The 10,145-nt window shown below is 45.1% G+C and overlaps 1 non-coding gene across 1 annotated transcript; it reads left to right on the top strand.

Moving 5' to 3' along the window:
* The first annotated feature begins 1,938 nt into the window (after positions 1-1,938).
* On the top strand, positions 1,939-2,028 carry trnap-cgg (transfer RNA proline (anticodon CGG)). Its single transcript is given in 2 exon segments — positions 1,939-1,974; positions 1,993-2,028. It is a non-coding gene; the product is annotated as a tRNA-Pro (tRNA).
* Positions 2,029-10,145: the final 8,117 nt, after the last annotated feature.

The raw sequence follows: 10,145 nt of genomic DNA, 5'->3' as shown, positions 1-10,145 counted from the left end.
AAACAATGTCCATATTACAGATGAGAAATTGCTGGATATCTTGAAATGCATAAAAGTGGATAAATCGCAAGGAGCTGATCAGGAGTACCCTAGAACTCTGTGGGAAACTGGGGAAGTGATTGCTGGGCCTTTCACTGAGATATTTGCATCATCAATAGTCACAGATGAGGTGTCGGAAGGCTAGAGGATGGCTAACATGGTGCTACTATTTAAGAAAGGTGGTAAGGAAAAGCCAGGGAACGATAGACCGGTGAGCCTGACATCCATGATGGGCAAGTTGTTGGAGAGAATCCTGAGAGGTAGGATTTACATGTATTTGGAAAGGCAAGAATTGGTTAGGGATAGTCAGCATGGCTTTATGCTTGGGAAATCATGTCTCACTAACGTGATTGAGTTTTTTGAAAAAGTAACAAAGTGGATTGATGAGGGCAGAGCGATGGACGTGATCTATATGGACTTCAGGAAGGCATTCATCAAGGTTCCTCATGGGAGACTGGTGAGCAAGGTTTAATCTCATGGCATGCAGGGACAACTAGCCATTTGGAGACAGAACTGGCTCGAAGGCAGAAGACAGAGGGTTGTGATGGAGGGTTTCATTTCAGGCTGAAGGCCTACGACAAATGGTGTGTCACAAGGATCGATGCTGGATCCACTACGTTTTGTCATTTATATAAATGATTTGCGTGTAAACGTAGGAGGTATCGTCAGTAAGTTTGTAGATGACACCAAAATTGGAGGTGTAGTGGACAGCAAAGAAGGATACCTCAGATTTCAACGGAATCTTCATCAGATGGGCCAATGGGCTGAGGAGTGGCAGATGGAGGTTAATGTAGATAAATGTGAGGTGCTGCAATTTGGAAAAATAAATCAGAAACGGACTTTTACACTTAATGATAAGTTCCTTGGAAGTGTTGCTGAACAAAGAGACCTTGGAGTTCAGGTTGATAGTTCCTTAAAAGTAGAGACGCAGGCAGATTGGATAGTAAAGAAGGCGTTTGGTGTGCTTTCCTTTGTTGGTCAGAGCATCGAGGATAGACGTTGGGATTTCATGTTGCGACTTTAGAAAACATTGGTCAGGCCACTTTTGGAATATTGCATGTAATTTTGGTCTGCTTCCGATCGGAAAGATGTTGTGAAACTAGAAAAGGTGCAGAAAAGATTTACGAGGACGTTGCCAGGGTTGGAGGGTTGAGCTATAGGGCGAGGCTGAATAGACTGTTTTCGCTGGAGCGTCGGAGGCTAAGGGGCGACCTTATAGAGGTTTATAAAATTATGAGGGATATGGATAGACTAAATAGACAAGTTCTTTTCCCTGTGATGGGGGAGTCGAGAACTAGAGGGAATAGTTTTAGGGAGGGCAGGGGAAAGATATAGAAGGGACATAAGGGGCAACCTTTTCACGCAGAGGGTGATGCATGTACGGCATGAGCTGCTGAAGTAACTGATGGAGGTTGGTATAATTACAGCATTTAAAATGCATCTGGATGTGTATATGAATAGGAAGGTTTTATGGGGATTTGGGCCAAGTGCTGGCAAAATTAGGTTAGGGCATCTGGGCTGCATGAACGAGTTGGACCGAAGGGTCTGTTTCCGTATTGTACATCTGTGTTACTCTGTGAGACTCCATGGGATTCTCTGCCCAAGAGAGCAGTTGAGACAGCTTCATGAAGTATATTGAAGACACAGTTGGATGGGTTTGTGTATGGTAGGGGAATTAAGGGTAGTCGGGATAGTGCAGGTTGTTGGAGCTGTGATCTTAATGAATGACGGAGCAGGCTTGACCAAATGGCCTACTCCTGCTTCTGTCACAACGAATCTGTCATACTGCATTTCCTGCGGCAGGAGTTTTCCCACGGCACAAAGAAAGTTTTCTAAAATAAATTTAAACCCCTTGCTTTGCTTGAACTCAAATTGACTTGGCAGTGCATGGCATTGCGTGGCTCGTTGGTCTAGGGGTATGATTCTCGCTTCGGGTCTTCGCCTGCGTGAACATGCGAGAGATCCCGGGTTCAAGTCCCGGACGAGCCCTCATTTCTTACATTACCTCGTTCAAAAACGGCTCATCAATTTTCTCATAAAGCAGCTTCGTTTCACGAGATCCGACTGCCTGAATTCGGGATGGGGCAGAGCTACCATGACAATGAACGCGGCAAGGGCAACACATACTCAAATTGAACACAAGTTTTACTTGTGGGCGTTTGGAACGCGTTGCCAGCAGAGGTGCTAGAAGCAGGCACAGTAGATTCATTTAAGATGCGTCTGGATAAATGCAAGAGTCGGTGGTGGGGGGTGTTGGGGGGTGGTGGGGGGCGATGGGGGGGTGGGGGCGGGAGTAGAGGGATACAGATGCTTAGGAATTGACCGACAGGTTTAGACAGTACATTTGGATCGGCTCAGGCTGGAGAGCTGAAGGGCCTGGTCCTGGGCTGTAAATTTTGTTTGTTCTTTTTTCTCTTTGGTGTATATCTGATATTGTTGGCTGTTGTAAAAGTTTCATTGCAATTATTATTCACCTTCTAATGTAGTAATGGAGTAACGTCCTTTTTTGTCTTTTTTTTATTTAATAGATCAGCAGGAAGCTATTCAGCATCTTTTCTGGCTTTCCTTTCTCAAGCAGCCTGAACATTTCATTTTCATATCCTTGATTCAGCTCCATTTTCAACATCTTTGTAGGCAGTTTGTTCCATGTTTGGGAGAAGATTTGTAGCTCGGGTGCTCGTTGTTGTGGTAATAATAGTGTCGTCCCTGTTGAACTCATGACAAGCAACATGAGTTCGACTGGGACAACACTACTATTATAGGACAAGCCAAACAGAGAACAGCGAAGGAATTCCTAGAGGCATAGCACTCATCCACAGATTCAATCAACAAGCACATCGCCCTGGACCCAATATACCGGCCACTGCAGCGGACAGCTGGAACTGACAACCGGAAGCGGCAGGTACAAATCACTAGAAATGCCGGAGGAAACATCACGGAAACGCTTCACAGGAGGCTCCCAAGCACTGAGGATATCACCGAGACAGGGGACGAAACGTCTGCAACACAAATTCCCAGTTCGGTGAACAGAACCACAACAGTTTGTTCCATGTTATTGTCACTGAAATTAAGTTTTCCTCCATGCACAGCTCAGCCGACCTGGCTGCAGGAGGGTTTTCAGGTTTCTGTGGTCTGGATAATATGTGATCAGCAGGCATCTCACAATCTATAGGAATTGCCACCAATGTTATGTTCATTTACTGTCCTGACAGTGATCACTTATTTTGTGATTTTTCTTTGCAGGAAGACGGGCAGAAAGAAATCTGAAAGCATACATCAACTTCTGACAGAGCCACTTGATTCATTGAGACTTGAATATCAGCAGCCATTCCAATCAAGAAAACATGGTTGCTTTTGTTTGCTTGAGAGATTCTGGACACTGGTGTGGCAGGAAGAATCCTGAGACATCGAGTGAGGGAGATTCAGTGCGCTGCGAGTATCTGCGAGTATCTCAGGAGCAATCGTTATTCCTGGGGGAGGCAGAGAGGAATGTGGTGTGGTCCTGTAAACTCCAGAACTTTGATAACTTCATGAGGCAGCGATAAATCTTTCTGAACCAAGAAACGAAAGGGCCAATGAGAAACTGCTACAAGGGAGTTAACAAATAACATACATTCACTATCGCTGGGAAGGAGGAGGCAAAACAATGAGCTGTTTCTTTGGACAGTTTAATAACTGTGTGATAAAAGGACAATTAATTCTGCCTGTAGAAGGAAGGCCTTGGCGTAAAGGGGTTAATTGCAGGACAGGCTGTTTCAAACACGTGTAAAACCCTCAAGGATAAGAAGGTAAGCTACAGACCTGAGGTCTCCAGAAGGGTGGGGAGGTGGTGTCAGAATCTAAAGAAACGTTACACCACAAATTTGAAAGTGAGGGAACTCCACCAGAAATCAACTTCATAATGGTTTAGCAGCAGTACTTGGAAGAACAACACTGCATCAAACCCCTGTAAAGTTCCAGAGATGGGCACTGTTGGTGGAAACAATGTTAAATTCCACCATCACTTGAGTGATAGCCAAGATGGCGGGGTGAGGGGGGCGGTGGGTGGGGGGGGGGGGGGGGGTGGAGGTTCTGGGGGAGAGAGAGGCTGAACTTGCTTACTTGAGGGATTTTATTTTTTGGTTGCTACCTACAATAAAGTGTAAATCATTGTTTCAACAGTTGGTTGGCTGTGCAGTTTCTGAGTCAGTATTCAAATTAAAGCGATTTACCCACAACCAGAGTGAGAGGCTGGGATTAATAATGACTCCTTTGCATTCAGCAGGACGGCATGTCAATACTGTTATAAAGCGAATGCTGAATTCCCTCCCCTCTCTGAGATCTCAAACCGAAACGTCAAAAGAGGAGCGCATTGCCCTATAATCTATAACATTAGTGTGGAAGTGGTCTCATCTGCTCTAGTCTTAAAAACAAAAATAAATCCCTGACACTTTAAAATCAACAAAAAGTAATTTACGTATCCAACTTGAATGGTGAACAACTAAATTAATCTATTAACAAACCGAATAAAATCCTTCGAACTGCTGACAATTCTGGCATAAAATAGAATTCTTGTCATATGCTGTTCCAATAAATACAAGACCCACGAATATAACAAGAAATAGAATTTAGTCTCTCAGATTACAGCCAGGTTACATGTCTTCCAGAATATATTCTATGCATCCTTCTATTGAATCTTTTCTCAGGAATGTCTCCTCCAATTCCTGCTCTTCTGGTGTTTTTGTAAATGATGCTCTCTCATTCACAGATGACTGTCAGAGCTGATGTCTCTCTCTAGTGCTGAGGATTCTTAGCTCTAGCAATGGGGAGTTAGCTCTGGGGCTCTGTCCAACTGTCCCCTTCTTTTATACCCTTGATGCTATGTTGAGTTTTTACAATAGGATTGGTCCTCTGTTGTCAGGTTTAGATTTAATAGGTTTTGGTAGCCAAAGGACCTGATTTAAATTAATGATCTAAATTGAAAAGTCATTATCTCGGCCTGCTAACTGTACGACCCTTTGATAAAAATGGTTCAGCTTGTGTGCTCTCTGTTGTGATGATGTTACTCCTTTAAGAAGATTATATTGTTCTTGATTTTTTTCCCAACAGGGGTTGTAAAAGGCAGAGGGTCTGATCCGTTTGGGCTCAGGGACTTCACTAATGGCCAACAGATATTGGCAAATGCAACAAAGGTTTGACATCTTTTATTGCTAAAACGCTTCTACGGCAAAACCGTCTGTAAGGTCACCCCTCAGCCTCTGACCCTCCAGGGAAAATAGCCCCAGTCTATTTCAGCCTCTTGCAGCAGCTCAAACCCTCCAACACTGGTAGTATCTTTTTAAGCCTTTTCAGAACCCTTTCATGTTTCACAACGTGTTACAAACATGTCGACTAATTCTGAGAAGCGTCTCAATTACAGCTGTAAATGGAGAAAGTGTGTTTAATAATGAGTCATGAATAAAGGCTATATTAATCTTTTACTGTGAAGTTTTACTCCTACATCTCAAAACAGAGCATACAAACCTGGTCAGAAGCAGCCTATGGGAGTTAAGTCACTATTGGCTGTTTTCCAATGAGGACTGACTTTGCACAGAAACCACAGATATTTTAAATGAATCGGGTACCATTCGTTTTAAGATCAGGTAAACTTAAGTGGCACTGCATTGGCTTAGAAATGAGAGATCCTTGACACACACACAGCTGAAATCATCACTGCGCCATTATTAACAAATTGGAATCAAGGCTGGGATGTTGTTCCCGTGGAGCAGAGGAGGATGAGAGGCGAAGTTTAGAAAACCTAGAGACTCATAGATAGGGTTAAGGATTGTTGTCTCTTCCCAAGTGTGGGGGAATTTCAAGACTGGGGACACATTTGCATGGGGAGAGGGGAGAGATTGTAAAATTTGTGCCCCACTTATTTTTTCAGAGGTTGGTTTGTGTATGGAATGAGCTGCCAGTGGAAGTGGTTGAGGTAGGTACATGAACAGCATTTAAAATACATTTTGTCAAATACTTGGAGAGGAAAGGCTTAGAAGGATAGTGGCCAAGTGCAAGGAAATGGGGTTACTGTTGATGGACATTTGGGTCGGCATGGACCAGTTTGGGCCAATGGGCCTGTCTCCGTGCTGTAGCACTGACTCGTGTCTCTTTGTCCCTACAACAGTTTTGAATTTTCAGATGAGCATCTCACTTAATCACACTGAATAAAATCTGATCTCATTAGTCAACTCTGATGTGGAAGTGCTGGTGTTGAATTGGGCTGGACAAGGTCAGAAGTCAAACGGCCCCAGGTTAGAGTCCAACAGGTTTATTTGAACTCACGAGATTTCAGAGCACTGCTCCTTTGTCGGTGAAGTGATGAAGCAGCAGCATTGAAGAAGGAGCAATGCTCCTAAAGCTTGTGATTTCAAATAAACCTGTTGGTCTGAAACCTGGTGTTGTGTCACTTCTGATGTCTTCAGCTGTGGGTTTGTGTCGAACTTAATGGGATATTTTGTCCAACACGGCATTTTTAAACAGTATCACTTGGAGGGATTCATTTGAAACCTTTCAAGAAGTGAGTTCAACAAGACTGAACTATTCAAAGTTACTTGGACTCCATTTTAAAACTTACATCAGGACAGGTAGACATAAAGATATACAGCACGGAAACAGACCCTTTGGTCCAACTCATCGATGCTGACAAGACATCCTAAATTAATTTGGTCCCATTTGTCAGTATTTGGCCCATTACCTTTCTAAACCCTTCCTGTTCATGTCCAAAACCAGATGCCTTCTAAATGGTATAATTGTACCAGCCTCCACTTTCTCTGGAAACTCATTCTATACATGCACTACCCTCTGCGTGAAAACATTGCCCCTTACATCCATTTTAAATCTCTCACCCAACCAAATAGCTTCTCCCGGCAGCTCAAACCCTCCGACCCCCGGCAACATCCTGGTAAATTGTTTCTGATACAGAAGTCAATGTTTCTGGAAGAACCCTTCTTCAGTCCTGAAGGAAGGTTAATACCTGAAACGCTAACTTCACCTCCTAATGCTACCTGGCTTGCTGCATTCTCCCAGCCTCCTGCTTGCCTACTTTGGGTTCCAGCAACCGCAATTTTTTTTGTTTCTCACAAATGGCGGAGCAGACTCAATGGGCGGAATGGCCTAATGTCTGCTCTTGTGATCTTTGCTTTCTGCGGATCGTTTCAGTGGGAACGTGCAGTCCCAGACTCCGAGTAGTGTCGCCCACTGGAAGCAAAGTTTACAGAATCACAGAATCCCTACAGAATGTAAACAGGCCTTTGGCCCAACAAGGCAACACCAACCCTCCGTAGAGTTACCCACCCAGACCCATTCTCTTAACCCTATTACTTTACATTTACTTGGAGAAAGTGAGGACTGCAGATGCTGGTGATCAGAGTCGAGTGTGTGGTGCTGGAAAAGCACAGCAGATCAGGCAGCAGCCGAAGAGCAGGAGAATTAATGTTTCAGGCATCATTCCTGATGAAGGACTTCTGCCCAAAACGTCGATTTCCCTGCGCCTCAGATGCTGCCTGACCTGCTGTGCTTTTCTAGCACCACAGTCTTGACCAGTCTACATTTACCCCTGACTAATGCACCACATCCCTGAGCACGATGGACAATTTAGCTAGGCTGACTCACCCTAACTTATACATCTTTGTATTGTGGGAAAAAAATCGGGACACTCTGAGGAAACCGACGCAGACACGGCAGGAGAACGTACAAACCCCACACAGGTAGTCACCCCAAGAGTAGAATCAAACCCGGTCCATGGCTCTATGAGGCTGCTGTGCTAACCACTGAGCCACCATGTCACCCCGAGCCACTTTAGGGTTGCAGTTGGGGGTGCGAGGCGGTGTGCAGTCCAGAAAAGTTTTATAAAAGCCCAACTTTCCCACTGCACCCATTGTCAGAGTGGGGCACAAGGTTTAGTCCACAGTAGCGTCACTGGCTGTATCTGATTGTTGGGAGCACTGGTGCCCCCGCTGGTGTCTTCGCAAGTTGCTGAAAAATGTCAACCTCTTGCCACACTCAGGGCAGCTGAATGGCCTCTCCCCTGTGTGGACCCGCCGGTGGGTCAGCAGAGAAGAATTGCTGAAGCCCTTCCTGCACACAGGGCAGTAGAACGGCCACACTCCCGTGTTGACCCGCCGGTGGGTCAGCAGTTGGGAGGGCTGGGTAAAGCCCTTCCCTCACTCAGGTCAGGCAAATGGCCTCTCCCCAGTGTGGACCCACTGGTGTGTCAGCAGGGTGGAGGAACTGCGGAAGCCCTTCCTGCATTCGGGGCAGGAGAATGGCTTCTTGCCTGTGTGGACCCACTGGTGCCTCAGCAGTGCAGAGGAATCGCTAAAGGCCTGCCCGCACTCGGGACAGCTGACGGGCCTCTCCGCCTTGTGGACCCGCTGGTGCTTCAGTAGGTCAGAGGATTTGCTGAAGGCCTTCCCACGATCAGAGCAGGGGAAGGGCCTCTCCCCGGTGTGGACATGCTGGTGCGCCAGTTAGTGGGAGGTCTGGGTGAAGCTGTTCCCGCACTCTTGGCAGGAGAATGGTCTCTCCCTGGTATGACTGCGCTGATGAATTTCCAGAGCAGACAGGACACTGAAGCCTTTCCCGCAGTCACCACACTTCCACAGCTTCTCTATGGCCAAAGCTTCAGCTGCACACAAATGCATGTACAGCCCCTCCCTGCCGTGAATTCCTCTTTCCAGGCTGTATAATTGACACAGGCTACACACTCAATGTGCTGCTACAGTAGCGTCTCTCATCCAACTTCACTGATGCTGAAAGTGTACTGAAACAGAAACCAAAGAGTTTTGCTCCTTCGCACAGAAAATTGTTACAGTCCCAATGGATTGATTGACTGTCTGTCATTGACGTGAAAATGAGGACAGCAGACGCTGGAGAGTCAGTCAAAATGTGTGGTGCTGGAAATACACAGCAGGTCAGGCAGCGTCCAAGGAGCAGGAGAGTTGTTGTTTCGGCCACAAGCCCTTCGTCTGTTTATTTTGAAACTTCAGTCTTCAGATCTTCAAATGCACTGGAAAAAAAGATTATGAAAGTCATCACTGTCAGGTGGGGTAGAAATTCAATTCTACTTTATGCAGAACATGCTTTTCTTTTGTAATTCAACAGCAGGAGCGGAAATCACAGTTTGATGGCTCCTGTCCACATTAGCGTGAGACTGAAGTTTATAAACTGTGTCAGTAAAATCCATTGGTGGATATTTATTTGGTTCAATCTGCTTTTTGCCAAGCGTCATTCGCCGGGAAAATGCTGCTGTGTGAAACAGCGTGGGCAATTACTGCAGAGTCTCCTGAGCATGGAACACACTGAAACTGATGTGTTTCACCTTCACCAGATTATCCCCATCTCAGAGAAGAGAGGTTTGATGATTCAGATCATAGCAGGTCGACTGAGAACAGTTGAAGAACACTCAGACCTTATAGAACATAGAACATAGAACATTACAGCGCAGTACAAGCCCTTCGGCCCTCATTGGGTACAACTCCTGTCCATTTACCTATCTACCATATAGATAAATTTGTTAAGTGTTATACCAAGGTATAACTTCTGCTCATTTACCTACCTGCCAAATAGGGGAATTTGTTAAGTACGTACAAAGAAATTTTCTGAATCACAATGTGGATGCACCTCCTAGAGAGGACGAAAACTTGAGGGCCTGCAACCATAATTGTATTAACGTTAGAATAGCGATTAAAAATGATATACCGGATCTAAAAGTTGAAATTCTAAACTGGAGAAAGACTCGGGTATTAGTCAAGATCCTTCAAAAGCTGATTGCGGGCAGATGTTCACAGGTTAAGGGATTGCTGGAAAATGGGAAGCCTTCAGATATGAGCTAACAAGAATCTAGACACAGTATGTTCCGCTTAGGGTGAAATGAAAGGCTGGTAGATGTAGGAAAGGCTGGATAACTAGAGAGACTGAGATTTTGGTTAAGAAAAAGAAGGAAACAATATGTCAGGTATAGACAGGAGAGAGCGAGTGAATCCTTAGAGTATAAAGGCAGTACGAGTATACTTAACAAGAATATCATGAGGGCAAAAAGGGGACATGAGATAGCTTTGACAAATAGAGTTAAGGAGAATCCAAAGGGT

This window comes from Chiloscyllium punctatum, chromosome 36 (assembly GCF_047496795.1).
Source record: "Chiloscyllium punctatum isolate Juve2018m chromosome 36, sChiPun1.3, whole genome shotgun sequence".
In the NCBI taxonomy this organism is placed as follows: domain Eukaryota; kingdom Metazoa; phylum Chordata; class Chondrichthyes; order Orectolobiformes; family Hemiscylliidae; genus Chiloscyllium; species Chiloscyllium punctatum.
The sequence above is the reverse complement of the archived record's forward strand: the minus strand, read 5'-3'. Positions and strand labels throughout refer to the sequence as shown.